At 35.9% G+C, this 17,512-nt stretch overlaps 1 protein-coding gene across 19 annotated transcripts in view; it reads left to right on the forward strand.

Annotated features, from left to right (window-relative positions):
- The window catches only part of ARHGAP32 (Rho GTPase activating protein 32), a 256,016-nt gene that overhangs the window by 32,616 nt on the left and 205,888 nt on the right, over positions 1-17,512 (forward strand). For 2 of the 19 annotated variants that reach the window (XM_057747404.1, XM_057747409.1), the window contains one exon: positions 13,071-13,128. The exons of the other annotated variants lie outside the window; for them this stretch is intronic. The gene's annotated coding sequence lies outside the window, so the exon portion shown is untranslated. The remainder of the gene's footprint in view (positions 1-13,070; positions 13,129-17,512) is intronic. 19 annotated transcript variants of the gene reach the window in all.

Raw genomic sequence — 17,512 nt, forward strand, 5'->3', positions numbered from 1 at the left:
TAGTGGTTACCAGTGGGGAGAGGGAAAAGAGGGGCAAGATAGGAGTATGGGATTAAGAGGTACAGACTACTGTGTATAAAATAGGTGAGCAACAAGGATATATTGTGCAGCACAGGGAAATATAGCTGTTATTTTATAATAACTTTAGATGGAGTATAATCTATAAAAATATTGAATCATGATGCTATATACCTGAAACTAATATAATATTATAAATCAAATATACTTCAATGCAAAAAAAAAGGAAACAATTTTTTTTAAAGGGCTAAGAGGTTTGGATATGTATCAGATGTTTCTATTATTTCACTTGTTTCCTTATTTAGTCATATTTCTCAAAGGAATAAATTTGATCTCATGTATAGCTGGCTATGTTTTTTCTTATAGTCTTTCTCTTGGATTGCCACACTTCAAGAATGCCATATACTGAAAAACAGTTTGGGATAGATTTTCATGTGGTAGAAAATGAGTGTACTTTGGAAAACCACTCTACTTGTGTGACTCTGAGTCAGCAGCAGGGTCTCAGCCACAAGCCTGCACTCATAGCTTGGCGTGAGCACCTCTTTTCTTGAGTATCTACTAGTAAGAAAAATTTCAGTATTAATGCCAGTTCAGTCCTTTTTATAAATGCATGAAATCCTTTAGAATTGATTATCTAAAGGATATCTTTTCCACTGATATACGTATTTTCCTTTATTCTGTGTGATTTTTTTTTTCTAAAAAGCTAAAAAAAATCTGTTGGAATATATTGCCTGTTTATACCCATATCCGATTTACCTTGTAGACTGATCAGTGGTCAGTGTTTTTTTGGTGTGTCAAAATAGTGTCTTTATATTTTTAACCTTATGGTTGTTTGACTCATTATAGGTTTTCTAGGAAATTTTGTGCTGTTTTTAATGAATTTTAGAATGGTTCTCTTTTGATTCTGTCCCTTATCTTAATGGAATCCTATTATTTTCCTTATCTAATTTAGTATATTATTTATCATCCTTGCACTACAGCTTTTGTTGTAAGAGCTAATCAGAGCGGCATTGTGTTACCCTTTTCTCTTGGTTTGCTAAATGACTGTGAGAGAGGCAGTGGACTTCAGGCTCTAGGAGGGCAGAGACCATGCCAGCTTTACTCACTGTATACCGTGTCTAGCACAGCAGCTGGTACACAGTAGGCACACACTAAAGCAGTACGTGAGGGTGTGTCTAAGCACAGATAGAGCAGAAGAAACCTTGGTGTCATAGGTAACTACAGCCTGAGTCATCAGCGTATTGTTGGGGGTGTGGAGCACGAGAAAAGGAGGAGAGGGAAGATTCAGCCAGGTTTTTAGAATCATGTGGAGAAACAAGTAGTAGTGCTAACAGTATTTTTGAAGACTTATATTCTAGGCACTGTGCTGTCAGCTTTATATGCAGTATCTTATTTAATCTGTAGAGAATACTGTGGACAAAAAAATGGTGCCTGCCATTCTAGTAAACAATGAACGTGCCCCCCTCAAGCCATCAGCCACTGCAGCTGCTCTGATAGTGTGCCCTGTGGGGAATTCCAGATGGAGAAAAACAGGATTAAGGAATAATTTCAGTGAGCCCAGACTCTTGCATCTTCTCATATATAGAAAAACACTGAAAACATTCACTTGGGATGTCTGTTTCTTGTGATTAGCAGTAATCTTTTGATGTTCCACTAAATTTTTTTTTTTTGCAAAAACTGTATCCTGGCTTGTCTCTGATCTCTTCTGAACAGCTCCTCAGAACTGTCTGAGAGGCTGTCTCCCAGGCTATAGTCCTCAGTACAGTCCTTGAATAAAACATAACTTGAAACTTTTGGGTTGTGCGTTTTTCTTCAGTTGACAGTGCAAACAACAATAGCGCAACAAAAGAAATAATGGGAAGACAGGCAGATGTTTTGCTTGGCATAGATAAAAGGATGTTAGTGATGATTTAGATATAGAGCACCACTTATAAAGTTGGTTTGTACAGGAGTTGTTGAGATGTTGGTGGAACATAGTAGAATCATTTTTCAGTTAGATTTTTTGTTAGAGGTAAATTTAAAAATTGCAAATAATACTGTAATCAAAATAATGAGAGCCGAGACATAAATAAAAACACTTTGGATCTTATCCCAAGATGTCATTCTTGGTGTAAAATACTGTGAGGTGGACATTATGGAATATTAGGCTTATACAGACTCGAGAAGAATACGGATCTTGCTTAGATGGCTAGATAGGCTGGCTGAGATAAACTTTCAGTTGGATTCTGTGACTTGATCAGATTGGATGTAAATAATTTTGAGTGAGGATGTCTGAATTTTTTCATTTGCCTTTTATTAAACAAATTTGGGGTTAACTTAAAGTGAAGAGAGAGTAAATGATTAAAAGGAAAATTTCCATTGACTCAATTTAATTGTAAGAAGCTGTAGAGGAACCAGTCCTTTGCATTCCCCTCCCACAGATACTTTAGTTTTCCGTTATTTGTGGTAATACTTTTCAAAGCATGTGAGTCTTTTCCTCTTTTTTTGTTGTAAGAGCTATTATCTTCCAGAGTGTTTTTACTAGAGTGCAAAGGTTGTGCTTATAAACTTTGCATTATTTTAATGTGTTAAAAATGATGGTTGGGAAATTGCTGTATCATATACCTTTTATATATTGTAAAAGAAAGTCTTTCTTCCTTTAACGTAGAATTGGAAGGTGAAATAAGTTGATTTTTTAGATAAACTTCTTTGAAGTCATAATAAAATTTGGTACATTTTTCTTCTGGAGAAAATGTCAAAATAGCTGTATGTTTCTCCTCTCTTGATGTATGCTGTTTTTGCGGACTCTTTAAAATCCTTGAAAAAGTCTTCTTGGATTACTTTGAAGTCATCAAACCAGAAGTGTGAATGAATGAGAAGATAAACCTATGAATGAACTTAATCAGTTTAAAATCTTATGACTGCTGGCAACTTGCCTTATATCCAGCTTTGAATGATTAGTAGAAGTAGGTCTGCACATCATTTACGTTGTTAGTGTACAAACACCCTTGGTCTTTAACCATGGGTTGTTTACATGGGAGTGTGATAATTTTCTGTGTACTATGAGAATTGTGGAAAAAGCACTTTATTGCTGTTTTTAATCTATTTAATATACATTAACCATCTGCCATATGCAAAGCACTGCAGGGCCTGTAGGGAATGATTAATAAGAATTATCCCTAACATATCAGTGTATTTGCAGTAGTGTGGTAGAACTGAGTGAGGGGAAAAGGGGACAACAAGAGGGGAAAATGGTCCCTTTGAGCTGAAAACAAAGTCAGCCACCGGTAAGTTTCAAATTGACATATTGATATCACGATATATATCATCTCTTAAAAGACCCATTTTAATAGCACGGTTGATGGTAGAGATGAGTTTGAGAGGAGAACAAGCTGAAAGATGAGATCCTTTAAATCTCATCCCAGTGTTATGATTGATCACCCTGGGAATTAGTTTGAAATGCCACAGTCAGAGGATTGAATTAGAAATTGCTAGAATGGATCAGGCCTAGGGCTTAATCTTGGTATTTGATTACCACTAGTGACCTGCAGTTAAAAATAGTTCTGCTGCTGTGGGACAGCGTGATTTCTCTCTCTGATAGTACCTGAAGGGTTAAGTATTGCCCTGTTTCTTTGAGCGGTGATTTATAGTTTTGTCTCAGTTTTTCCCAGAACCTTTTCAGTTTATTTTATACCTCTATTTATTGCATTTTGAGGCACTGGTTTTCATAATTTTATTTCATGCTGTGGGAAGTAGAACTTATGCCTTTTCCTTATTTATCTCATTCATCATCAAAGGATCCTACCCATTCGATGATTTTGGATTTGATGATCTCAAATCTGTGTACTCTTCATGCTTTTACAGATTGTTTTGTCTCAACTGTTACCTTTTCTAACTGAAGACTTTTATTTTTGGATTTCCTTTATTTGATTATACCTTAGTTGAACTTCTTTGACCCTTCATTAGTTCTGTCACATTTGAGTTTCTCTGTGTGAAATTTAAACACTTCTGGTTGGAGTCAGTACTAAACTGACTTGAGAGTGACCCATCTTTAAATCAGTTTTTGATTCATGAACCTACTCACCCAAGCTCAAGCCGACTTTGGCATTTAAAGAATTGTGATCCTTTTGAAGGCAGGGATTGTTTGTTTTATGACCAGGGATTAGTATCATAGCTGATCCTCAAGGGCTGTCAATAAAGGTTTGTTGAATAAATGAATGAATGGAATATTGTCAAAGGTTGAATGAATATTTGAGTAGGTTAAGAGCTTGATTTCCTTTTGTCTATGTAAATACTATGAAATAACACCCAGTAAATTATTCAGGCAGAGTATCTCTCTTTTTTTTTTTTTTTTTCTTTCGGTTATATCGGGCTTCTTGCGGTCCTTTCTGGTGTCCGAGGCCGTCTGCTGGTGTTCAGCTGGTTCTCTGTGGGAATTATTGCGTCCTTCGGTGCATTCCCAGTGCATCTGTGGAGAGGGATGCATTCCACGTCCCTCTACTTCGCTGCCATCTTTTTCTCCCCAGGCAGAGTATCTCTTAAAACATCATTTGTGACAATAGCAATAACTACCCCAAAACACTGGTCATAAGCCATAAGAGTATTATTATTTAAGATCAAGAATTATGCATGTCATCCTTTGCCTGCTTGAACCAAGAGAATGGGAAAATAATGGTGACATATGAGGGTGAGTCAAAAATTATCTGCATTCTGGCTGTAGAATTTATTTTAATTAACTTAGAAAAGACAAATACATCAGTTTTCGACAATATCTCCTTGCTTTTCAGTACACTTTGTCCATCTGTCAACAAGCTTTTGTATTCCCTCATTAAAAAATGTTTTAGGCTAAGCTGTGAGCCACGAATGCACTGCTGTCTTCATGTCTTCATGTGGATGGGCGTCTGGCTCCTTCTTGTTGGCTAACACTTGTGCAACCTTCAACTTCTCTATGCATTCATACACACTTCTTCACGACAGAACACTTTCTCCATACTGCGCACAAAGTCTTCGATAAGTAACGGCACCAGGTACACCCTCAGACCACAAAAAGCGAATCACTGCACGCTTTCTTCTTTCGTGCACATCACAAGGGGGGTACCTATTTTTGCTCGCACCACAGTTGCAAATGAACTGATGTAACACATTCACACTTGCACAGCAGTGACTGGGGAGACAGTAGCCTTGAATGGAAAGCGCTGATAAGACAGTGCAGCCAACAGTGCAGATAATTTTTGACTCACTCTGGCACAAGGCTGACAAGGAGGCAGTAAAATTTTTGTGGTTTATACAATAGTTAATCATTTTAGAAAACATTTAAAGGTCTCAGAATCATCAGAACATCTATACTATTTGATTCAATGTTATAATTTTTAGAATCTAATGAAGTAGTCCAAAGTAAGGAGCTAGCTATATATAGAAAGATGTTAATTGTAGTATTATTTATCCAGTTGAAGAATATTATAGTGTTAAACCTTGAGTAAGTTAATTATCTCTTTGCCTCAGTTATTTTATCTGTAAAATAGAGATGATAACAGTACCTTCCTCATGGAGTAAGTGAAATTATATGTATATTAGGGTAGTATCTGGCATATATAAAGCACTCAAATTTAGCTGCTACTGCTGTTGTGTTTTGTTATTATTGATGAATAGGTCTGTCATTTCCTGGAATCTTTTATGTAATTGTGGTAGGCATTATGTTAGGTGAATGGGAGATAAGTAAATAAAAGTTGTGGTTCTTGTTTACAGGAAACTTAAAATTCGTTTGGTGGTGAATATATTTATAAATATTTTAATTACAGATCAGTGTATGTTAAGTGACCCAAGAAAGTTACAAAATGCTATGAGATCTCTGATACAAGGAAGTTTGCAGGTTACTTTGGGATTGTGGAGGTGGAGGAGTGACATTTTCACCGAGCTTTGAAGGATAAACAGGATTTTGAGAGGTAAAACTATGAGAGATGGTATTTCATGAGGTACATGAGCAAAGACAGAGATGAGAAAATAGAGCAATCTATGTGGGTAGTGGAGTAGAATTCGGGGAGATAAAGCCCAGGAGAGAGGAAGAGTCCCCATGTTGGAATGGTTTGAATGCCAAGCTGAGTTTTTATTTTATTCACATGACATTGCCAAATGATGGCTTTTGTGACCTGATTAGAACTGTGTTTTAGGAAGATTGAATAATTGCAAAATGATTTGCTGGAGGAAGAAGAGATGGGAAGTGGTAAGACTAGTTATTCATTCATTCATCAAAAAACATTTGTTGCTCACTCTTGTGCTGTGTTTTAAGCTTTGTATTGAGGATAGTAAACTTTATCATATGTATTGCTTAATCTGTGGTTATTAGTGGTATTTCAGAACGTAGATAATGAAGGCCTGAAACTAGTATGGTGTTTGTAGGAATGAAAGATTACATGTCAAATGCATTACAGAGGTGGCATGGCAGGCTTGATAATTTTGTGTATGGGGTAAGGGAGAAATCCAAGTTAAAGACAACCTCTAGGTTTCAAACTTGAGTGACTCGGGGACTTACTGCACTTCTTGTTCCTAATGCACATTGGGAAATAATGAGGGTGAGCTAGTGTTTGTGGACAAGTGGGATTTTATATTTGAGTTATTTCATTTGAGTTGCCAGTGGAAAATTCAGTTGATTCCTTCTAGGAGACAGTTAGCAATGGGGAATTGGGACTTGGGGAGTAGGGGATAGGTGTGGCCAGAGATGTTAAGAATATAGATTTGTAATCATGTCTGCAGAAGTGGTAGATGAAGCCTGAAGTGAATGAAGCTTTCATAGCAGAATGTGGGTGTGTGTGTGTGCTCTCAGTGGGGGTGGGTCCGAAGCTGAATACTTTTCATTTTAAAAGAGGCAGTCTTTCCTTAAAAAATTTATATATGCCCATTATAAAAAATCAGGTTGTACAAGGGTATATCCAAAATCTTACCACTCAGAAGTAACAATCATTAATATTCAGGAAGATTATCCTAGATTTCTTTTTATACCTATTTGTAGGTAGTTACAAATAATTTTTGAAATCTATTTATTGAACAGTATATTTTCTTTCATACCATGACTGACTGTAACAGTCCAAATCCGTCAGCTATTTGTTTGTGATACTGAGCTCCTACAACTCTAGCCCTGAATCGGGCTAGGAGGAGGTAGGTACTCACTCTCTGGTCAGGCAAGTATGTTGCAAGAGCTTGCCTTACGGGGCAGTGATCAAGGGAGGTGACAGGAATGTGACACATGATGGAACTAGTTGGCCTCAGGGTTGTAAGTAGAGCTGTGGTATGGTAGGTTAAAGATGACTGCACATTCTTTGCTGCTTTTTTAAAGGAGGCATTTAAATTATACTAAGAAAAAACTTTTTCTTTCATATCATTAAAAAGTTATTTCTGGTAGCACAGTGAATTTAAGTGGTATTTCAGGGTTAGTTTGTATTGTTAATATTATAAAAGCTAGATTGCTACCTTTGCAATTCTTGTCTTTAAGCTGTATTGCATAGATGTATTTTCAAGAATGTATTATTCATATACGGAAAAATAGAAAATGTAAAATTAAAATCTGTAAAGACATATTTCATGAACTTAATGGTGTCCAGTTGTTTCCACTTGTATCATGCTGTTATATGCTTCCTTCTGAGTAGGGAAGAGTTTGATCTTGTTGACTAGCTGTTGTTAGCTGTACATGGGGAGAATGTGCTTACAACTTAAGAATTAAACAGCTTGGTTTAAGTATTGATATTTGATGGGGTTGGTTATCTGAAAGTCAAATTTTAAGATAGTAATCTCAAGTATAACTGACAAGTGTGACGCACATTTTAAAAGACAAGTTTTATGCCCAGAATTAATTCTACAAACATTTTATGTGCAGGTGATACATAGGAAATGAAGATTACAAAAAACAGTACCTCTCTTGGTATTTATGTAGTCTGAAAGGTGAGAGAAGAAATTTATATGAACAAGGTAGAATGATATAGTAGCCTGAAAAACTACAGAATGCTGTGGGGGTCTCCAAAAGGGAAAAATCTATTTTTTTTAATTGTGTGTGTATGTCATAAATTTTGGGGAAAAAATTTCATGAAGAGTGGCATTTGAATTGGGTTTTAGAGAGATGGCTTGGTTCCAACAGATTGAGGCTGGTTTGATGGGTTGATGTGAGAACAGACACAGGTGGAGTAGTATGGCACGAATCTGGAAAATGGCCGGTAGTGTATGTTGGCAGTAATGTGGGGAATGAGGAGGATTAATTGGAGATGATAAGGCTAATATGCTAAGGAGTTTCGACTCTATTTTGTAGGTGTTTGAAAACACTTGCAGGTATTTTATTTGAGCAGGAACAGATATCATCCAATTTGTATTTTAGGAAGGCTTCCCAGGTGGACTATGAGATAGTTAGTGGTAGTTAGGAGAGTGAACTCTGGAGCTTTCAGTATGGGGACACCTCCTGGCTCTGTCACTCTTGGTAATCTGATCAATCACAAGTTTACTCATCTGCAAAGTGGTGGTAATGATACTACTTAGAGAGCTGTTGTGATGAATAAATGACATTATGCAGTGGAGTGCTTACTACAGGTCTTAACAGAGTAAATGCTCACAGAAAATATTTGCTGCAGAAGAATATGATTTTGGAAAAGGGCAAAAGCTAGAGGTAGAAAGAATACACAGGAAATAGGAAAGTCAGTCCGTACTAAGGTATATAATTTGCTGGGGCTTTTAAAAATTATGGCGATAACATTTTATTGCGCTATTGAAAAGTCTTAATTGTGTTTGTTAGATATGTGTGTGCATGTGTTTAAAATAAGTTCTCTGAAAAGGCAGTTGGTTATATTAAATTTTGTCTGTCTTTTTATCAAAGTGAGCTTAAGTGTGCATGAATGCACCTGTTAGTGACTTTTGTAGATACGTAATGGTGGCGGAACAGGAGATGATTAGCAAACCCAGCTGCCTGGGAAGTCATTGATTGAAGAATGACCATTGCTGGATTTTTCACTCGGTGCTTCCTCATTAGGAGATCATTAGGAAACCCAGCATGCCTTAGTGCATAAACCTAATGTAAGTCATACTTAAATCTGAATTCTTTCTTACTAGTATTATGATTTTGCAGAAGTGTTTTAACCTTTCTTGAGTCTGTTTATCTAATGAGTAAAATGGGTATAAAATTACCTAGCTACCGTACTGGGTTGATGTATGAATTAAGAAGATATTTGTATCATATAGTTTGTACATAATAAATGGTAGATAATATTATATATTGAGTGAATAGTATACTCGCGGGCTGCTTTGAGTGTATATGTTTTTGTATTTTAATAGTTGTGATATATTATTTCTGATTTTCCAAAGGTATTTGACAACATTAACTAACATATTTTAAATCCATCCAATTGTCAAGAAATCCAGTCAGTTTGTTTTACATTTTTTATTTTAAAAAGATGTGTTTTGAATTAATGTGTTATTTAAAGTAGTATTAGAAGTTATTAATATGAGAAAGTGACATAAATTCTGCTTTTAGATATTAAAACATTTTTAAGATCTCTATTTTTGAAGCTCTGTAGCTGCGTTGTAAAATTATACTGTGGATGTGCCTGGTCATCTCATTGACGTTAGTGTAGGACCAGTGCACAGCATGGCTCAGTAAAATAAAATTACATATCTTTTAAAAAAATTAATTAATTTATTTAATTGGCTGTGTTGGGTCTTTTTTGCCGTGCACGGGCTTTGTTTTAGTTGCGGTGAGTGGGGGCTGCTCTTCGTTGTAGTGCGCGGGCTCCTCATTGCCGTGGCTTCTCTTGTTGCGGAACATGGGCTGTAGGTGCGTGGGCTTTAGTAGTTGCAGCACATGGGCTCAATAGTTGTGGCTCATGGGCTCTAAAGCGCAGGCTCAATAGTTGTGGCACACGGGCTTAGTTGCTCCGCAGCATGTGGGATCTTCCTGGAGCAGGGATCGAACCCGTGTCCCCTGCATTGGCAGGTGGATTCTTAACCACTGTGCCACCTAGGAAGCCCTAAAATTACATATTGAAGTTTTCAGGTAGCAGATTCCAGCTTTACTAGATAATCTTTATGCTTCTGCAAGCTTTTTATGGTTCACATTTTGTGGTGTAGTTTTATTCCTTAGATGCTTTTTTAGTCTTCCATCTCTCAGGTGAGATAACTAGCTTCATTCTGTGAAATACAAATTTTAATGAACCAATAGGCAACAATAAGAAAAACATTATTTCTCCTGAGTCCTCTGAATATGAGTTAAGAAGGCAATAAGATGTACATAATAGGCTTATAAAAACAGTGCTGCAATAATGACTGATTAAAAAATCCAGTTGTATACAGTTTATTTGGCATAGCACTTGTGGCACTATCCTGGTCATTACCTACAGAATATACTTTACTTAGAAACTTCCTCTGACTCTTCATACTCTTCTCTCTCCTCTCTAGCTGTGTAGAGGAAGGTAAAAATATATGGTTAAGTAGAGTCAGTGGGTGAGAAAATAAATAGACATTCAGGAAATAGGGCAGTTAACTTGAAAGTTGCCTTAGAATAAGCTGAATGTGCTGTGTAGGAATTTTGCAAACTGTCATTAAGATCTGTGCAAATGTAAATGCAAATACTGGGTCCTTCTGATAGTTTGCTCTTTCAAGTACTGTACACAGGGGTACACTGCTAGAGGCTGCTGCAACAGAAGTACCATTTGAGATATACTCTTGTACAGAATTGTAGAGAACTGGAGAATAGTAGCAGGGAAAGCAGTCCCTTAGGGAGTGACCAGTGTTTGCTTAGAGGAAGTTATTTGACAAAACTTGACTAAAAGAAACAGAGGTTTCAACTGCAACCTACCTGCTTTATCTGTGTGACATGATTTATCATTCTTTTATTTGATGTCTGCATATACAGATATAAAGGTTGGTTGGTCACCAGTGGTCACCTGTTCTATGCAGCAGCTTACGTATTGTGTGTGAACGTCAGCAGTTATTCACCAGGCAGTGGCATGAAAAGGCCAGACTCAAACGTGTCATCCTTAAAGGAGCCTCAGGTAGTAAGCACAGAAACCTGTCCATTATAGCAAAGCAGCAAAAGGTTTTTTTATTTTTTCAAATTTTGCATTAATACCTGCAGAATATTACATACACTGTACTGTCAAGTAAACGTATCTGTCATCACCATTTAGTGGTAATTCAAACCTAGTGATAACTGATAACCAAAATCAGGAATATTTTGGAATACACTAGGCATTTTAGTTGATCTGTTATCTTAACTGCTTTCCAATTAAGTGCAAATTTCTGGAAAAAAAGAATAGGGATCTTGTAAGGAGCACCCTGTTTTGTTATTTGTGTACATTTTTACTAAACTAGAATAAAACTAGCTGCTGGTAGTTTAGTAAGTCACATTCTGTCAAGGTACAGCTTATGTCAGATGTGAGTTACATAGCTCTAAATGTCTGGAATTTCATGTTTATCTTAAAAATCCACATGACTTTTACAATGCCTTCACTATAGTATATTTAAATATATATATAAATATAACAATTTTTTGTAAAGATTTTTTGTGATGTGGACTGCTTTTAAAGTCTTTATTGAATTTGTGATAGTATTGCTTCTGTTTTATGTTTTGGTTTTTCGGCCAGGGGGTATGTGGGATCTTAGCTCCCCAACCAGGGACTGAACCCACATCCCCTGATTGGAAGGTGAAGTCTCAACCACTGGACTGCCAGGGAAGTCCCTAAAAATGTTTAAAATTAACCCCTCCCTCCCCTGGAGATGTGCCATTTTAACTTTTTGTATTCCTTGGCACTTGTTACAGTACTTCTTCCATTTTGAAAAGTAATGTGAAGATGGTAAATTTTAAATTTAATTATCTGGTTTAAAACTTATTAGTTTGAAATGTCCCACACGAGGAAGTACAATCAGCAGTTCACATTTGAAGTCTGTGGTTGGGTGTACAAAGGCAGTGACAGGTCATTTTAGATAAAAAATACTATTATCTAACACTAAAGAAAACCCCCACAATTCTTTTCAAAAAGCAGATAAGGTCAATTTTTAATTTCCAGTTAAAAAGGCAAACTAGCGTGGGAGGGAGGCTCAAGAAGGAGAGGATATGGGGATATATGCATAAATATAGCTGATTTACATTGTTGTATGGCAGAAACTAACACAACATTGTAAAGCGATTATACTCCAATAAAGATCTGGAAAAAAAAAAGGTGAACTATCTTACTAGTGATTCAGAAGATGGACATGAATTGATACTGGTTGTTGGTACAGTTTTGGTAATAGTAGATATAAATCTTTTTCAAGCAGAAGAAAAGGTAAATAAAAGGAGAAATATGCCAGTCTTATTTATATGTAGGTAAGATACATAGCATTCAGAGCATGGGAAGAGTTGTTAAAAAAAAGCTTCAAATAAGATCTGTCAGAACCACTGAACAGTGCACTCTTTGTTAATGGAATTTTCATCATCTGGATTGTGAGTGTACACAATTAAGATGATAAGAATAGCTACCTTTGAGTAGTTTCTCTTTGAAAAAGTCTAGTGTTCTTCAGAATGTATTTGCTTTCCATTATAGTCTTCTTTTATTATTTTAAAGTTTAGAATTTAATCTTTGAATAATAAATACATTCAGATGTTCAAACTGAAAAAGAAATAGAAGAGTTTATAATATCCACTCCTGTGTCTCCTTCTAGAGATATTTTAATCATTTGCAAGTATGAGTATAGTTATATGTATATGTTTCTTTTCTCCCTCCTTTAAGTAGAAATTGTAACTTAATATGTGTATTGTTCTGTACCTTGAAAATATTTTTTTTTACATAATTCTGTAAATTCTGTAAAAAAAAAAAGTCCACCTTTTTTTCCCCCAGATCTTTATTGGAGTATAATTGCTTTACAATGTTGTGTTAGTTTCTGCTGTACACTTCATTACGTGAAGTGTCTCCCTTATGGTTCTTTTTTTTAGGACAGCCAGGTATTTTCTTGAGTGGCTGTATTCCATTTTTTAACTAGCGTCTGTTATACTTTTAGGTTGTTGCTTTATTGTTTTGACTCCATAAATATTTTAGTGTTGAAAATCATTTGTTTTGTACTTTCAGGCAGAAATATTGCGGACTTATGAAAAGAATAAAGAATTTGGGAGCTTGGTGATGAAAGGTAGTCTTTAGCCAATTTTTGATTGTTAGAGGTAAAAAGTTCATTTAAGGACTTTTTTTTTCTTTTTAAAATCAGTTTCTTAATCTGCTTTCATACATGTCTGCTCATAATGACAGCATTCTACAGAAAGGGCTTTAAAAAAACTTGAACAGTCCTGGGCAACATTCAGGCATCCGCTGGGAGAACCTTGTGTCCTAGAGCCAGAGATCTGCGTTTTTATTCCCATCAAAATGGGAATGTTGGGCAAGCCCGAAATTCTGAACTGACTATATCATTTTTACTTTACTTTCTTTATATTGTTTTGTAGTAGTAATAATAATAATAATAACAATAAACCCCTAGTTGTAAACAGTGTAGACAGTGTTTCCTATATTCATTCTCTTGCTTTCCTTTTAATGTGGTTTTATTACATCAAGATATTCCTAAAAATATTTTATTTTTAAAAAGCTACTTTTAAGTTTTATAAAAAGATTATGATGCTCTAATTTCTAGAATTTCCTCCACTTACTATTACATTGCTAAAATTCATCTATGTTATTACTTGTCACTAAAATTTATTCATCTTATAATATATGTATATTTCATTCTGTGATTATGACTACAGTTTATCCAGTTTTCTGTTTGTGGACATCTGGGTTGTTTCCCAGATTTTATTGTTGTGAACAGTGCTTCTAAGAATATTTTTGAACTTGTTTTCTATTGTAGTTGTGCAAGAGTTTCTCTTAAGTATAGAAACTAGGTAGGTGTATACATACGAAATTAGGAAATTCTTAGGTATATACCTAGGAAGTTAGTTGCTAGGCATATGTGAATGTTCCACTTCAGGAAATAATACCAGACTGTTTACCAAAGTGCTTGTGCTGCATGCAGCAACTAAGTTCCTGCTCTGTGTTGTGCATACAAATAGGGTTCCTGCTCTCATGGGAATTACATTCTAGTTAAATAAATACAACAAGATAATTTCAGAATTAGTACAGTGTCATGCAAAGGATAGTGTTGGGAGCTGGGCGATGGTTGGTCTTTAGCCAGTTTCTAATTGTTAGGAGCAAAGAGTGATGGCAGGTGATTAGGAGGGTTTGTTTTAGTTATGGAAGGTCTGGGGAGTGGTCATTTGAGGTGAGACCTGGATGAAGAGGCAGCTGGCTCAAAATTAGGGACCCCAGGAGTAGAGAGTGCAGAGGTGCTGAGGAAGGAACGAACAGGGTCTGTAGCAGGTGCAAAAAAGCCCACCCCAGTTGGAAAGCAGTGGACCAGGAGTGAAGTGAGAGGTCAGCAGGGCCAGAGCATGACAGGGCAACAAAGAGCCATTAGAAATTTCAATAGGTGAGTGATATGAGCTTATTTAGATTTTGAAACTATTACTCTCACTACCATTTTGGTAATAAGTACCAGATCATGATGTGCAGGAATGGAAACAGGGGGATGGATTAAAAGCAATTGCTAGTCCATTTGAAAGATGATGAAGGCGTAGATTAAGGTTACAGTGCAGAGGAGAGAAATTGTGAGGTTCAGGACATGTCTTATAGATAAAGTGGCAATATTTGCTGGTAAATTAGTTTTGGATTTTTAGGGAGATATAAGCTTTTATTTCTAAAACATGCTCTTTAATGGTAAAAACAAACAAACCAACCCCAAAACCTAGTGTGTTATTAATTTAGAAGCTTTGCTCTAAGTAATGTGCTCAATGATTTTCGTAGAGTTAATTGATTTTCACTCATCACTTGAATCTGTTTTCTGGGATGTTGTAAATATTTGCTGCACAAATGTGAAAACTGGTCCCTGGGTCTAGCTCCAGACCCTTCCTGTACACTTGCTACCGCTGCAGTCCCTTTTCTGGCCTCTATCTGGGGACATCTGTCCTTGTTCCACCAACCATTTCTTGTTCTTTGCTCTGCATTCTTGCTGTGACTTCCTTTGCAGGGATGTGCAGAAGCTGCATCATTTGGATTAGGGCCATGCCATCCAAACCGGAAACTGCATGGCAGGTTGGTTTGAACAGCCTAAGGCCTTGGAGATTTGAATTGAGGAAGGTAGTTGAGTCTTAACTGTCACGATTTCTGCAGAATCCAATTACTTTTATTTCTGTGAAATTGGAAGTGATAAGATACAGCTGATTCATAAACTGATGTTAGGTTTAAACACATCTTGTAATGTAGCCTTCACATTTTAACCAGATTAGTTTTTGTAAATCACATCATGTCGTACTTATGCTCAGAAATTCTGTAATTGCTTGTGACTGGAAACTATACTCCAATAATATCACTTATTCCTGCTTCTCTTTTTTATATTATAAACCATGACTGGTTTTCTCTTATTTGAAGACCAAGTTCAGTGGTACTTTTTACCCACACACCTGCATTTGTGTCCATGGTGCCCTGTCATTTTACCCATCCTTGAATTCCAGCAGATAACAGCAAAAATGGTACAGACCTACTTTTGCGACAGTTGATGTAAGTTTCAGAATAGGTTATACATATCTACACATATAGCATCTAAGGGTAGGGGCTCAGGCAAGAGCTTGGGGAGGAGCACAGGAAATGTGGACTGAAATTCTATAGAACAAGTAAAGTTGTGGCAGGTACTGTGTTAGGTAGCTATTTGAATTGGTAGGGGAATGTTTGGGAAGCTGAGATTGTATTGGTGTCTGGTGGCTGCTGTAACGGTGACCACAAACATGATGGCTTAAAGCTGCAAAAATTTATTCTCTCACGGTTCTAGAGGGCAGAAGTCTGAAGTCAAGGTGGCAGCAGGGCCACGCTCCCGTCAAAGGTTCTAGGATCCTTTAGCTCTTCCAGATTTTGGTGGCTTCAGGCTTCCTTGACTTATGGCCGCATCCCTCTTACCATTGCCTTTTACATGGTCTTCTCCTTTGTGTCTTAGTCTCTTCTGTCTCAGAAGAATACTTAAAATTGGATTTAGGGCCCACTGGAAATCCAGAATGATTTCATCTCAAGATCTTTACCTTCAAAGATTCTTTTTCTAAATGATGTAACATTCACTGGGTGTGAATATTGGGACTTGAACATATCTTTTTGGGGACCATCATTCAACCCAATACAGTGAGTGAAACCTGTGAAGTCCTACTTAAAAACCTAGAAAACTAAGGTAATGATCAAGTGGGGGATCAAGGCAGAAAAAACTACCTTTGGATTTTGTTTGTTTGTTTTTCCTAGAACACAGTTATACTAACAGAGGCTCCCCTTTAAAGAAACGTAAAATTCATAAAGCGTAAAGTTTGTATGCTGAGTAGGTCTCCCCATTCCACTCTGGAAAGGTGGTTTAGTTTGTGTAAAAGTTGCCAGATTCGTTCAGGTAGAAGATTAAAAATAAGTAAACATTTTTCTTTTTTGAACAACTAGTATGGAGATCTTTGGGAAGAATTTGCTAGAATGCTATATGTATATATATGTGTATGCATGTATATATTTACCATTCTTTCTGTAGATATTTCAATTATATGTATTTTTCTCCACTTTGTAAAAGGCTTCAAAATATACAGAAAAATACAGGGAATCATAGCACTCGTGTCCCTCATCTAAACTTAGTAAAATTTTGCATTTTGCTGTATTTACTTTGGATATATATTTTTAAGAAGAATACTATAGATGTAGTAGGCTATTCATCTTACATATGTATTTTTATAATCTTAAAATTATTCAGCCCAATGCTTTGACTACATTTTTGGGTTTAGTTATTCTCAATTCATATTTTGTGTATGCGTTACTGGTGTTGTCAGCAGGACTTTCTTTTAAATCAGTATTTAACTGTGGGTATTTTGAGGTGGGATAGTTTATAGTTCTGAAATAGTATGTAACATTTGAAATTGATTAAATTGATTCTTAAAATCTTAAAGTTGAAAACTTTAATGTTAGATAACTTGTCAGTTATCAAGTAGTAATCTCTCTTGAACTCTGGCAATAGCTTTACAGTTTTTTGTTTTGTGTTTTCAGAAAATTTTGAAATATTTCACACAAGCAGGAAAGAATAGAGAGAAACATAAACCAACATGCCAGCTTCATTAATTCCTTATATTTTACCAACTTGATATTTAACAAAATTAAAATAAAACATTACATATATAGTTGAACCCCTGATGCTTTTTTCCTTTCTTCTTACCTAGAAGTAACCATTAACCTAAATTTGGTACATTATCTTACTCATTCATGATACCTTTTCTAGTAAGTACATAGTTCTAGCCATAGATAATATTTCTTAGTACAGATTAAAACTCTATAACAAATATCATATTTATTACTCTGCAGCTTTTTTCTTATTTTTTGATAGACATGTAACTATATGAAGATACAGTTCATTTTAACTATATTGTCACTGTGTGAATACTCCACAGTTACTTAATCCATTATCTCAGAGATATTTAGATTAT

Source organism: Hippopotamus amphibius, chromosome 9 (assembly GCF_030028045.1).
Source record: "Hippopotamus amphibius kiboko isolate mHipAmp2 chromosome 9, mHipAmp2.hap2, whole genome shotgun sequence".
In the NCBI taxonomy this organism is placed as follows: Eukaryota; Metazoa; Chordata; class Mammalia; order Artiodactyla; family Hippopotamidae; genus Hippopotamus; species Hippopotamus amphibius.